This window comes from Hyla sarda, chromosome 5, assembly GCF_029499605.1.
Source record: "Hyla sarda isolate aHylSar1 chromosome 5, aHylSar1.hap1, whole genome shotgun sequence".
NCBI classification, from domain to species: domain Eukaryota; kingdom Metazoa; phylum Chordata; class Amphibia; order Anura; family Hylidae; genus Hyla; species Hyla sarda.
The window spans coordinates 338,483,733-338,498,734 of record NC_079193.1 but is presented as its reverse complement, the minus strand read 5'-3'; the positions used below and the strand labels follow the sequence as shown (position 1 = coordinate 338,498,734).

Here is a 15,002-nt window from a genome sequence, read left to right as displayed (position 1 = left end):
GCATTTCAGACTCATGCTGGAGTCCTAAACACTACGAGCTGCCAGTCTGCTTTGTTCACAAAGGAGAACACTCAGAGCTGCCAGCCTGCTTTGTTCACAGCCTGTTTGGCTGTGAACAAAGCAGGCTGGCAGCTCTGAGTGTTTAGGACTCCAGCATGAGTCAGAAATGCTTGCTGACAGGACTGATCGGGAAAAATACAATAGAAAGAAGCATATTTTTCATGAACATGCTATTGGAAAGTTATTCCACATTCATTAATCTAAAATATATCAAAAGTTTATTTGATGAGAGGTACCCTTTAATGTTTACTCGCACTCATCCTAGCAATTGTTGTAATATATAGGGACCATTCACACTGCGCATTTTTCAAGCTGAATAACGCTGGGAAATTACAGTGCAGCAGTTTCCCATTGCTCTCAATAAGATTCTGCTGCACCATTTACACTAGGAAAACAAACGTTCTGCCGCAGATGTTTTGAATTCCAGACAGCGCATTTCCGAGTTGTCCCTGCGACGGCTTGATTTTACCATACGCCAGTAATGTGAATGAGCCCCATGTAGCGGCAGCATAAGGAACTGCAGAGTTGTCCTGTTCTCTCTGCTGTTCTTTGTCCCACCGCTACGATGGAAATTAAATTACACGTAGAAGTGCAGGTGAACACTGTAAAGTTGTGTGTCTCAACCAGGTTGCATCCAGCTGTTGCAAAACTACAACTCCCAGCATTCCCGGAGAGCCAACGTCTGTCCGGCATGCTGGGAGTTGTAGTTTTGTAACACTGGTTGGGAAACACTGCTGTAGAGACTACAGCTCTCGCATGACCATTGTGGCCCTTCAAACGGCTGATCGGCGGGGGTGATGGGAGTCAGACCACCACCGATCTAATATAGATGGCCTAACATTGTATTGACCCCGCTTAAAGGGGTTAATACAAAGCAGAATTCTGGAAATCACAGGCTTTACATTACTTCCCTCTCCCGTGTTAGGCAATCAGAGTACACAGAGGAGGATCGCGTGGTTGGGAACTTCCTGTCACAAGTGGCACAATCCTCACTCTGCTATGAGGACAGCGTCACCGGACCCCGGAGCGGACCATCATCCTCACACATTTACAATACATTGCACTTCATCAGGAGCTCAGGCCATTAGGTCACTCAATTAAAATAATAATAAGGTTTAAAATTATCTGGGCCAAATGCATCACCTTTTAATAATGATCAGGGCTAAAGATCATCTGCAGACGTATAGCCTAGCAAAAAAATAAAAAATAAAAAACAACCTGAATATGGTGTTAAAAAGTATTAGAAAGCAACATACTAATATAATGTTATTCCCATCCTGCACAGATCTTCCACATCAACTGATATGCTGTTTGGCCTGTATGCTGTGACGTCCTGTCACAGCTGTGAAACCAGATCTCCCATCCCTGCTTTCCCCTCCCCTCCTGTTAACATGGGATGAAACCAGTGATGTGAAGGGGGAAGCTGATAGTACTGTTCATTAGATATATTACTTAAGGCAGCAGGAAGCCTTTTCAGCCAAATTAGTTAATGTCAGAACAGGCTCACACCTGCCTTATCTAGTGAGTCTAATGGGCAGTAATACCAGCTTCCCTCTGAACATCACTGGTCTTGTCCCAAGCAGACAGGAGGGGGGGGGGGAAGGAGCAGACGGCTTTCAAAGCTTGTGATGTGATGTCACAGCAACAAGCCAGAGAGCACAGATGATATGAAAGATCTCTAACCAATGGCTGTCCGGGCATGCTGGGAGTTGTAGTTTTGCAACAGCTGGAGGCACCCTGGTTGGGAAACATGGCCATACACACATATATATTACATCGTGACATAACCTAAATACATCATACACGTATAGTGTATAAATAGGACACATATCTACCCATACATATACAAATATGGCATCATACATACTATACATATCATATGCACATATATGCCCCATCATCCATACATTGTACATCATTAATGACATCTTCCCCTTCACATTACATGTATGCTCTGCCCCCTCCTCATATTACAGGATCCATACCTGATGAGCGGATTGCAGCTGTTCACACTCGGTACAGACAAGCCGCAGGTCAGATCATCAGATCTCCGCCATCCTCTCTCACAACCCACTGCCTTTTCCTTCTCTACAAGAAAGAATCCCTTGTAAAAAGAAAAGCCTATAAGGTGTCCTCAATGTAATGCTAGGTAGAAGCCATTTTATAGAAGATAAAAACGCCGGTTCTGGGCGTAAATGTCACCAATAAGATGGCTCCGAAGGAGGGGACAAGACAGGGGGTGTCACGTGCTCTCTCTAGTGTTCGTGATCCTCTGTCATACAGTATGTCACATGATTGTATCAGCTGACGCGCACACACATCAAGGTCTTATTACCTCTATACACCCAGCTGTAATTCCCAGGCTCGGCCGCTGGGGACGGATCACGTGATAGCTACAGGGAACTGCGTCACAGCTCCTCCTAGCGGGGGACGTTAGGAATGGTTGTTTTTCCCTGTAAATCACCTGAAATTGAAAAGATGCAGATGTAGCACTTAGTGTGTGTGGTGCCCTAAGTACTGTGGTATCACTGTGTATTATTCCTCTCCTGTGACATCACTGTGTGTATTATCCCTGTACTGTGACATCACTGTGTATTATCCCTGCACTGTGACATCACTGTATATTATTCCTCTACTGTGACATCACTGTATATTATTCCTCTACTGTGACATCACTCTGTATTATCCCTGTACTGTGACATCACTGTGTGCATTATCCCTGTACTGTGACATCACTGTGTGTATTATCCCTGTACTGTGACATCACTCTGTATTATCCCTGTACTGTGACATCACTGTATATTATTTCTCTACTGTGACATCACTGTGTATTATCTTTGTACTGTGATATCATTGTGTGTATTGTCCCTGTACTGTGACATCACTGTGTATTATCCCTGCACTGTGATATCACTGTATATTATTTCACTACTGTGACATCACTGTGTATTATCTCTGTACTGTGATATAATTGTGTGTATTGTCCCTGTACTGTGACATCACTGTGTATTATCCCTGTACTGTGACATCACTGTGTATTATCCCTGTACTGTGACATCACTGTATATTATCCCTGTACTGTGACATCACTATGTATTATCCCTGTATTGTGACATCACTGTGTATTATCCCTGTACTGTGACATCACTGTGTATTATCCCTGTACTGTGACATCACTGTATATTATCCCAGTACTGTGACATCACTGTGTGTTATCCTTGTACTGTGACATCACTGTGTGTATTATCCCTGAACTGTGACATCACTGTGTATTATCCCTGTACTGTGACATCACTGTGTGTATTATCCCTGAACTGTGACATCACTGTGTGCATTATCCCTGTACTGTGACATCACTGTGTATTATCCCTGTACTGTGACATCACTGTGTATTATCCCTGTACTGTGACATCACTGTGTGCATTATCCCTGTACTGTGACATCACTGTGTATTACTCCTGTACTGTGACATCACTGTGTATTATCCCTGTACTGTGACATCCCTGTGAAGTATCCCTGTACTGTGACATCACTGTGTGCATTATCCCTGTACTGTGACATCCCTGTGTATTATCCCTGCACTGTGACATCACTGTATATTATCCCAGTACTGTGACATCACTGTGTGTTATCCTTGTACTGTGACATCACTGTGTGTATTATCCCTGAACTGTGACATCACTGTGTATTATCCCTGTACTGTGACATCACTGTGTGTATTATCCCTGAACTGTGACATCACTGTGTGCATTATCCCTGAACTGTGACATCACTGTGTGTATTATCCCTGTACTGTGACATCACTGTGTATTATCCCAGTACTGTGACATCCCTGTGTAGTATCCCTGTACTGTGACATCACTGTGTATTATCCCTGTACTGTGACATCACTGTATATTATCCCAGTACTGTGACATCACTGTGTGTTATCCTTGTACTGTGACATCACTGTGTGTATTATCCCTGAACTGTGACATCACTGTGTATTATCCCTGTACTGTGACATCACTGTGTGTATTATCCCTGAACTGTGACATCACTGTGTGCATTATCCCTGAACTGTGACATCACTGTGTGTATTATCCCTGTACTGTGACATCACTGTGTATTATCCCTGTACTGTGACATCCCTGTGTAGTATCCCTGTACTGTGACATCACTGTGTGCATTATCCCTGTACTGTGACATCACTGTGTGTATTATCCCTGTACTGTGACATCACTGTGTATTATCCCTGTACTGTGACATCACTGTATATTATCTCTTTACTGTGACATCACTGTGTATTATCCCTGTACTGTGACATCACTGTGTATTATCCCTGTACTGTGACATCACTGTGTATTATCCCTGTACTGTGACATCACTGTGTATTATCCCTGTACTGTGACATCACTGTATATTATCTCTGTACTGTGACATCACTGTGTATTATCCCTGTACTGTGAGATCACTGTGTATTATCCCTGTACTGTGACATCACTGTATATTATTCCTCTACTTGACATCATTGGCCCACATTTACCATTGTCTTTAGAATGTTTTTTGTGTCTAAAAAAGGGGCAAAAAAGGCGCAAGCAGGGTTTTTTTGCCCCTTTTTGTTTACACATTTCTGCTGATTTTGAGTTGCAATCCACTGATTTTGAGTTGCAATCCACTGATTTTGAGTTGCAATCCACTGATTTTGAGTTGCAATCCACTGATTTTGGCAATAGACATGATATGGAAGAGATTTATCATTGCGCCTTTTTGTAAAAAGGAGCAAAAAAAGGCCCAAAGCCACTGAAAAATCTCTAAAACTACACCAGCCCAGACATGGTATAGCTTTTTGGTGTATGTGTAGACAGAAATTTTAGAAAATGTGACCTGCACTAAATTTATCAAAGCTCACATTAAAAAAGGTGTAAAAAAAAAAGGTGTAAAAAAAAATGCTTCACTTGCCCTGCAATGATAAATGTGGGCCATTGTGTGTATTATCTCTGTACTGTGACATCATTGTGTGTATTGTCCCTGTACTGTGACATCATTGTGTGTATTGTCCCTGTACTGTGACATCATTGTGTGTATTGTCCCTGTACTGTGACATCACTGTGTGTATTACCCCTGTACTGTGACATCATTGTGTGTTTTGTCCCTGTACTGTGACATCATTGTGTATATTGTCCCTGTACTGTGACATCACTGTGTGTATTACCCCTGTACTGTGACATCATTGTGTGTATTGTCCCTGTACTGTGACATCACTGTGTGTAGTATTCTGCAATTGTGACATCACTATGTGCATTATCACTGTACTGTGACATCACTGTGTATAGTATTCTGCAATTGTGACATCACTGTGTGTATTATCCCTGTACTGTGACATCATTGTGCATATATTACCCCTGTACTGTAATATCACTGTGTTTATTATCTCGGTACTATGACATCACTGCGTATTATCCCTGTACTGTGACATCATTGTGCATATATTACCCCTGTACGGTGACATCACTGTGTATTATCCCTGTACTGTGACATCACTGTCTATTATCCCTTGTGGCAGTGTGGCAAGGAAAGGGTGTATTTCCTTGGCTCACCCTGCAGAAGCTCTCACCTGCTTCTTAAGTAATGAGGCAGGAGGGAAGGGAGGTGTGTATATGAGATGGAGACTCAGTGTAATGTGGGCTCTTCCTAGGAGACAGCATGTGGGCTGTAGGGAAGAGACAGAGCCTGCTGAGGAGTACACAGCCCGAGCTATGAGTGGCTCAAAGAGAGTGACATGAAGTGTGAATAGAAGGTAGCACAGGGGACATATGTTTAACCGGCTGAGGGAAGCTCAGCGGTTGTTAGTCAGGACAAGCTGATCTGTTTAGTCAGTGACCAGACGGTCTAGGATTTTGTTTGTTCCTGCTTTTTGTTTATTTCTTTCCCTGCAACCTGTCTAATAAAACTGGCAAGGTGCCAGATTTGCATTATAAGCGTTTTTTTTGCTGTTTTTTTTCCGAAGAAACGCATCCTGTGGCGTGGTCCAGGACGATCCCAGAGCTAATCCCCAAGACGGATCGTCACACCCTGTACCGGGACATCACTGTGTATTATCCCTGTACTGTGACATCATAGTGAATATATTACCCCTGTACTGTAACATCACTGTGTGCATATTGTCCCTGTACTGTGACATCACTATGTATATTATTCTGCAATTGTGACATTACTATGTTAATTATCCCTGTACTGTGACATCACTGTGTGTATTATCCCTGTACTGTGACATCATAGGGAATATATTACTCCTGTACTGTAACATCACTGTGTGTATTGTCCCTGTACTGTGACATCACTGTGTATATTATTCTGCAATTGTGACATTACTATGTGCATTATCCCTGTAGTGTGACATCACTGTGTGTATTATCCCTGTACTGTGACATCATTGTGCATATATTACCCCTGTACTGTAACATCACTGTGTTTATTATCCCTGTACTGTGACATCACTGTGTACATATTATCCCTGTACTGTGAATCACTGTGTGTATTTCCCCTGTACTGTGATATCACTGTGTGTATTATCCCTGTACTGTGACATCACTGTGTGTATTATCTCTGTACTGTGACATCACTGTGTTTATTATCTCGGTACTGTGACATCACTGTGTGTACTGTATTATCCCTGTACTGTGACATCATTGTGCATATATTACCCCTGTACTGTAACATTACTGTGTTTATTAGTCCTGTACTGTGACATCACTGTGTATATATTATCCCTGTACTGTGAATCACTGTGTGTATTTCCCCTGTACTGTGACATCACTGTGTGTATTTCCCCTGTACTGTGACATCACTCTGTGTATTATCTCTGTACTGTGACATCACTGTGTTTATTATCTCTGTACTGTGACATCACTGTGTTTATTATCTCGGTACTGTGACATCACTGTGTGTACTGTATTATCCCTGTACTTTGACATCATTGTGTGTATTATCACCGGCCGAGGTTGGACATCACTGCGGGTGGCGATATGCTGACAGCTCCATGATGTTTCGAGCCTAAAGAAGCCAGAAGACCTGCAGCACCGCAATAGTTCAATAATTTTCGCTGCATATCTCCTTTAATATGCACAGTGACATTACAGTACAGGGTTACTATATACAGTGATGTCACAGTACAGGGTTAATAAACAGTGATGTCACAGTACAAGGATAATACAGTCATGGCCGAAAATGTTGGCACCCCTGAAATTTTTCAAGAAAATGAAGTATTTCTCACAGAAAAGGATTGCAGTAACACGTTTTGCTATACACATGTTAATTCCCTTTGTGTGTATTGGAATAAACCAAAAAGGGAGGAAAAAAATCAAATTGGACATAATGTCACCAAACTTCAAAAATGGTCTGGACAAAATTATTGGCACCTTTAATAATATTTGGTTGCACGGCCTTTGGAAAAAATAACTGAAATCAGTCGCTTCCTATAACCATCTGTGGTGACCCAGTACAGGAGATGTTGCCCCGGACCCTTGCTGTCCTGTCAGGCAGCCTCCTTCAGTGTCCCCAGAGCCTCTTACATCTGTTTCCCTCCTGTACATATGTTCTGCAGTGTATTGTATTATAAAATGTGTTGTATCTTTAAGAGTTATGTCATGTGATTGTTACCCAGGAGGTACCAGTGACCAGGTGATCCCAAGAGTGACCAATGGGCTCCCTGCTAGTCTCCCCCATATAAGCCCTGGGTGGAGCTTCTCTCTCTTTGAGCTCTGCTCTTCTGCTGAGGTCCAGTGCAGTCGCCTAGTGTGTGTGTCCAGAGTGTTGGAGACCTCAAAGTCCAGTCCTGCAGCCACCATCAAGTCAAGTAAGATAAAGTCACAGCTTTATGAGTCAAGTCAGTCCCTGTCATCTGTCAAGTCAGCGTGGTCTGCATTCAGTTGTCCAGTCCTACTACAAGTCCCAGCAAGCCCTTAAGGTCTCTGCGTCACTGGTCACCTCCTTGGGCCCTGGCTGAACTGTGTAGACTTTACCAACTTTCTTTCTCCACTCTTCCTTTGCAAACTGCTCCAGGTCTCTCTTTTCCCAACAACAATTTTAAGATCTCTCCACAGGTGTTCAATGGGATTTAGATCTGGACTCATTACTGGCCACTTCAGAACTCTCCAGCGTCTTGTTGCCATCAATTTCTGGGTGCGTTTTGATGTATGTTTGGAGTCATTGTCCTGCTGGAAGACCCAAGATTTCAGACACAAACCCAGCTTTCTGACACTGGGCTGTACAGTGCAACCCAAAATCCATTGGTAATCCTCAGATTTCATGATGCCTTGTACACATTCAAGGCTCCCAGAGGCAGCAAAACAACCCCAAAACATAATTGAACCTCCATCATATTTCACTGTAGGTACTGTGTTATTTTCTTTGTAGGCCTCATTCCATTTTCGGTAAACAGTAGAATGATTTGCTTTACCAAAAAGCTCTATCTTGGTCTCATCTGTCCACAAGATGTTTTCCCAGAAGGATTTTGGCTTACTCAAGTTCATTTTGGAAAAATCTAGTCTAGCTTTTTTATGTCTCTGTGTCAGCAGTGGGGTCCTCCTGGGTCTCCTCCATAGCGTTTAATTTCATTTAAATGTCGACGGATAGTTCGCGCTGATACTGATGCTCTCTAAGCCTGCAGGACAGCTTGAATATCTTTGGAACTTGTTTGGGGCTGCTTATCCACCGGACTATCCTGCGTTGACACCTTTCATCAATTTTTCTCTTCCGTCCACGCCCAGGGAGATTAGCTACAGTGCCATGGGTTGCAAACTTCTTGATAATGTTGCGCACTGTAGACAAAGGCAAATCTAGATCTCTGGAGATGGACTTGTAACCTTGAGATTGTTGATATTTTTCCACAATTTTGGTTCTCAAATCCTCAGACAGTTCTCTTCTCCTCTTTCTGTTGTCCATGCTTAGTGTGGCACACACAGACACACAATGCAAATACTAATTGAACTTCTCTCCTTTTTATCTGCTTTCAGGTGGGATTTTTATATTGCCCACACCTGTTACTTGCCCCAGGTGAGTTTAAAGGAGCATCACATGCTTGAAACAATCTTATTTACCCACAATTTTGAAAGGGTGCCAATAATTTTGTCCAGACCATTTTTGGAGTTTGGTGACATTATGTCCAATTTGCTTTTTTTCCTCCCTTTTTTGGTTTAGTTCCAATACACACAAAGGGAATAAACATGTTTATAGCAAAGCATGTGTTATTGTAATCCTTTTCTGTGAGAAATACTTCATTTTCTTGAAAAATTTCAGGGGTGCCAACATTTACGGCCATGACTGTACATACATGTATATTTATTTTTGTGTGTTCCACTACCATGTGTGGTGTCCCAGCACCAAAGGCTGTCCTGTGGGCTGTGGATCTCCTTGGGCATGCCTGCTGCTCCTGTGTTGGGCCCACGGTTATATTGTTTACTATGGTTATGCATTTTATTATATTTAGTGCATTCACTGTATTATTGTATTGTATATGCACTGTACCTTTAAAGGGGTAGTCCAGTGCTGAAAAACGTATCCCCTATCCGAAGGATAGGGGATAAGTTTCAGATCGTGGGGGGTCCGACCGATGGGGCCCCCCGTGATCTCCTGTAAGGGGCCCACGGCTCGCTGGCAAGATAGTGGGTGTTGACCACCGAACGAAGCGGCGGCTGACACGCCCCCTCAATACATGGCTATGGCAGAGCTGGAAATTGCCGAAGGCAGTGCTCAGGCTCTGCCATAGAGTTGTATTGAGGGGGCGTGTCAGCCGCCCCTTCGTGCGGTGGTCAACACGCCCCCTTCCCGCAGGGAGATTGCGGGGGCCCCAGCGCTCAGAAACTTAGCCCCTATCCTTAGGATAGGGGATACGTTTTTCAGCACTGGATATCTCCTTTAAGGAGATGCAGAGTGACCTATATATAACATGGACCAGCTAGGGAAGTGGGCACAGTGGTTGGTATTTTTTCTTACAGCAGGCCAGATCCTTAATGCTCTCTGACTGGCAGGCGCTGCCTGTAAAGTAGTGGCAGAGACACTCACCTGACTTGGAACAGACAGCCAGGCAGAGCAGTGACGGTCACTGCAGGTCGCACAGAGGCATAGGGGAGAGGCAGAGCCTCTGCCTCTTCTTCTTGGACTTGAAGTCCCCTGTGGTCCTCTCACGTGAGAAGCCAGGGGCGGGGGTGGGCAGGGATGTATCAGAAGTGCCTGCGCGCGGCACGCGAGGCCTTAGGCGGAGGCCTAAGTGGCCTAATGCTAGAGCCGCCTCTGGCTCAGAATTTTAATACCATTACGTGTCCAACTAACCAAATGTGCACAAATACATATTTTAAAGCAGTAGAAAGCTATTCTGACTTCACTAGCCCACATTATAGGAAAAGGTTGACTAACATCCCCTTCAGTCAATTAAATGGATCAGGTGTAATTGCACCGTGCAGTCTGGCTTCTGTAAGCAGAGCAAAACATTGAGGTCCAGGTTTATTACAAAGAAATACCCGAAAATACTGGTACAAGCCTCCTTTAAGAGGGGCTTGAAATTCCCTGTACAACATCCGAACCCGATTGGTCTAGTAATTTTATAATGACCTTCTCTACAGAGAACCAAGCCATTAGGGACATCTTAAACAAACACTGGCCAATTTTAAGACAAGACAAGACCCCAATAGTCAGACCTTCCTTCCTTCAAAACCCAGCCTCACATTCTGTAGGGGTCATAAAATTAGAAATATCCTGGCCCCAAGTAAACTAAAGGTCAAAAAGACTGCAAAACTTTTTTCCAATCTGTTGGAAGTTTCAGGTGTGGGCATAACTGATGTGAAAGTTGTGTTGGTATCAAAAATAGAGTCAAGCAGTTCACCTCCGCTACTACCAAGGAACTGTTTCCCATTAAATCTTATGTCAAATGGAGCTCACAGTTTGTGATGTATTTACTAGAGGGTCCGTGTTGGTTGCAATATGTGGGGCGCACAACAAAATGTTTGAGAGAAAGGATAAGCAAACACAGGAGCAATACCACCTAGGGCTTCATACTGCATAGTGTCTCTGGACATGTGTCCCAGTGCCATGTGTGTTAGTGTGACCCCCATAGAGTGTCCTTAAAGGGGTACTCCACTGCCCGAGCGTTCGGAGCATTTAGAACACTGGGTATAGGCTGCGGGGGTCATGATGTCACGGCCATGTCCCCTCAATTCAGGTCTCCCATAGACTTGTATTGAGGGGTAATGACCGTGACATCATGACCCCCGCAGTGTTTATTCTTTATCCAGTGTTTCCCTGTAGCTCCCTTAGTCACCCCTTGATATTTTTGCTCAGTATATATTGTTCCTATTTTTTATATTTATTTTTATTCTATGAGCATTTATACAATTAACATTTTTTTTCATATATATATATATATATATATATATATATATATAGATAGATAGATAGATCCTTTTTTTTAAAATATTTATATGTAGACATTTTTATGCTTATTAACTGCATATTAACAGTATTTATATATACTTTTTAACTATTATATTTTCTAAAAGTCCTAAGGGAACAGCTTTCCTATTACATATTATATTCCGTTGTGTGTTTATAGTATGTTTTGCTATGTATGTACATGTATGTAAATTTATTTTTGTGTTTTCCACTACCATGTGCACTTTACTGTTTGGCCCTTCAACTTACCCTGGGTGCCATTTTGTGTTGTCATTTATACCTGGTTAAGACTTGTTGTTTCATACTGAGGAAGAGGTAAATGCACTCCGAAACGCGTTCCTTGGTCCTTTTATTATTTTATTGTGCTGCAAATAAACAAGTCCACTTTGGATTTGGACATTACCTCTGACTTGGAATCTATTTTAATTGGGATAAGCAGCGCCTGATATCTGAAGGGTTTTCTTTCTTCACTTTTGTATCACGTTCTCCAGGACAGGTTGTCCCTCTCCTGTGACCCCCTTGGCTGAGCAGCCTTTCCACAGCATTTGATACCCCATTAATAGGGGCATAGCACATTTTTTCAGGTGAGCGGCCATCTTACAGAGGCTCCTATCTGTGCGGACCCCTGAGCAGGGTCATTGAACTCCGGGGTAACACAGGAGGCACTGTCCTCTGGTCTTTCTTTTTCTAAACTCATACAGGTACAAACGCTATTGCTTTCAGTCACCTGATCTATAGCAGCTACTTGTGAACCTGAAATCCTGGAGACACGGCTTTGTTTAAGATCGTTCAGCCACCGTGTCATTGTGTGTGGCGGTGCGTGACATGTGCTGAGTAATGTTGTCAGGGGACGCTCATGTAGTGAAACCTTGGTAATAAACTGCACAAGGTCATATTAGGGTGTTAAAAAGTGAATATGTTTTTTTAGGGAAAAAAATTTAAATTAACTAGTTGCACATAGCTTCACTACCTGCATCATCCAGCAACTTTTTAACAATGGAATTTTGCTGCCACTTGGTGCCAACCATTGGCTTCTCCGTTTGACCCACCTTACTATTAGGGTGACACACTGTAACAAACCTCCTACCCATGTAATTTCCTTACTACTGGGGTGACACACTGTAACAACCTCCTACCCATGTAATTTCCTTACTACTGGGGTGACACACTGTAAGAAACCCACTCCATATGTAAACGCCTTACTACTGGGGTGAATATACTATAAAACAGAAAGAGGCAGAGCTTCCCATGGGATGATATTACTGGATTCTAGGTGTGTTCATGTAGGAACAAAAACTAGCAAAACTGCTCACCTTTGGTAGTTGGTGTATGAGCCACAACTACTGTGTCCGTAGGTATCCAAGGAAGTGGTGCCGCTTTTCCAGGGTCGGTGTGGAGAGACTCCAGGCCGATGGTTATAATGGAAAGAGATGCAGGAAAAAAAACGGAATGATAGTGCAATTCACTCAGATGTTGGTTTAAATAATAATCTTCTTTATTAAAGCCAAATCACAATGCGTTTCAAGGCTTACACATGCCTCTTCCTCAGGTAAGCATGTCCATTACTGTATGACACTTAATTACTTATGTTGGCTAACCCCTTTAATGAATTCATGAGGGAGACCCTTATTACTTAGATTCTAAAAAAAGATAAAGGATTCTTGGATGTAGAGGCATATCACCCTATTTCCATATTAAATACTGATGTAAAGATATTCTCAAAGGCTCTGGCATTGAGACTCAAAGGGTACCTGACTGATATTATTCACCTGGACCAGTGTGGCTTCCAGCCCGGAAAGAATGCTTTTGATAATATACACTGGTCTTATGCTTCTATTTAAATGGAAGAAAGGTGTTCCCGCTCCGTCCTGTCATTGGATGCCACAAAGGCCTTTAACAGGGTTGGGTGGGAGTTCATTTTGAACATAGTGGACACATTTGCCATTGGCCTTGCTTTCTTAAGCTCAATTGCTGTCAAAAGACAAGTTACTATTAGTGGAGTATCTTTAGATAGCTTTGTGCTCTACAGGGCAAATGTATGAAAAAAAACAACAACACATAAATCAGTCTGGTGTTGGGAGGCCCCCCAGCAGTAGAGGCCCATGGGCTGTAGCCACTTTAGCCCATTGGGTTAGTCTGGGCCTGCATGTGTCTTTTATAGAGCAATGGTAAGTGCCCCCTTGATTTGCACATACATCTTTTTTATTTTACATATGTAGCACAGGAGAATTGCACTGGAAAAAATCCTCTTTAACGTTGCATGTTACTCATTCTGTGCTAGGTACTTATCAGTAGATATGTTTATTTTTTATTTATTTTATTTTATATTTTTATATTTTTTAGGAATATTTGGGGATGTCTTTTTCTAATTTACAATCTTTTTTTTTGCAAAATATTCCTGATATCTTGCACTTTCCATTCTCACCACTAATCCCCCTTTGGGGGAGATTTATCAAAACCTGTTTAGAGAAAGACCAATCAGATCGCTTCTTTCATTTTTCACAGGCCTTTTTAAAAACGAAAGAAGTGATCTGATTGGTTGCTATGGGTAACTGCACCCCTTTCCCCTACACGGGTTTTGATAAATCTCCCCAAAGAGTTTATTAACTGCTCTGCATCCAATTTTTGGGCCTAAAAAGACAAGTTGGAATTGAGGGTGCACATCATAATTGTGCAGAAACGTATGTTTTTTTTTCAGTATCCACTCAGTTTTGACAACTGACAAGAAAAAAGTTTATGTGAGAGACATGGACAACAACTTGGTGCAGGAGCCTTTTAATAAATTTGGTGGAATCTCCTCCCAACAAATGTTTGGTAAAGAGTGGAATAGGAAATGACAATCCTAATAAATGTAAGCCAAAGTCAGTGCACGAATGACTGCAGCCCCATTCACCGCTATGATACTGAATGTGACTGCAGAGCAAGATCTCTTGTTAGTCCCATATCAGTAAATAAAGCAATGGTCATGCAAGTGCACTGCCGGTCATTCACAAAGGGTACAAACACTTTGAAAATATCATCCACATACTGCACAAAAAAAATATAAAGGACAAACTGACCTGTGTTGAAGATTTAAAATCTATTGTTTACTGTGCACAATAAATATTGATATATTTTTATCAGGCCGTTACAGACATGGGGAAACCAAATATGTATAGGTTTATTCAATTATTTTATGTTTTATATTCTTATTTCTTTTTTTCATTATTTTATTACTAGCTGAATACCCGGCGTTGCCCGGTTTTTCCTTCCTAATCCTTGTTGTGGAGGAAAATCAACAGAGGAAGCTTTTGACTTCATATCCCGTCCTCATATATTGTTGTCATATCTCGTCCTTCTATCCCGTCCTCCTATCTTGACCTCCTATCTCGACCTCCTATTCCGACTTTGTCCTGTCCTCCTCTCCCGTCCTCCTATCCCGTCCTTCTATCTCAACCTCCTATCTCGACTTCCTATCCCGTCCTCCTATCCCGTCCTCATATCCCGTCCTCCTATCTCGACCTCCTATCCTGACC

General features: G+C 42.4%; 1 protein-coding gene across 1 annotated transcript in view; it reads right to left on the bottom strand.

Annotated features, from left to right (window-relative positions):
* ATP6V1C1 (ATPase H+ transporting V1 subunit C1) overlaps positions 1–2,167 on the bottom strand; it is a 54,384-nt gene extending 52,217 nt beyond the window's left edge. The window contains exon 1 of the mRNA XM_056522537.1: positions 2,046–2,167. The gene's annotated coding sequence lies outside the window, so the exon portion shown is untranslated. The remainder of the gene's footprint in view (positions 1–2,045) is intronic.
* Positions 2,168–15,002: the final 12,835 nt, after the last annotated feature.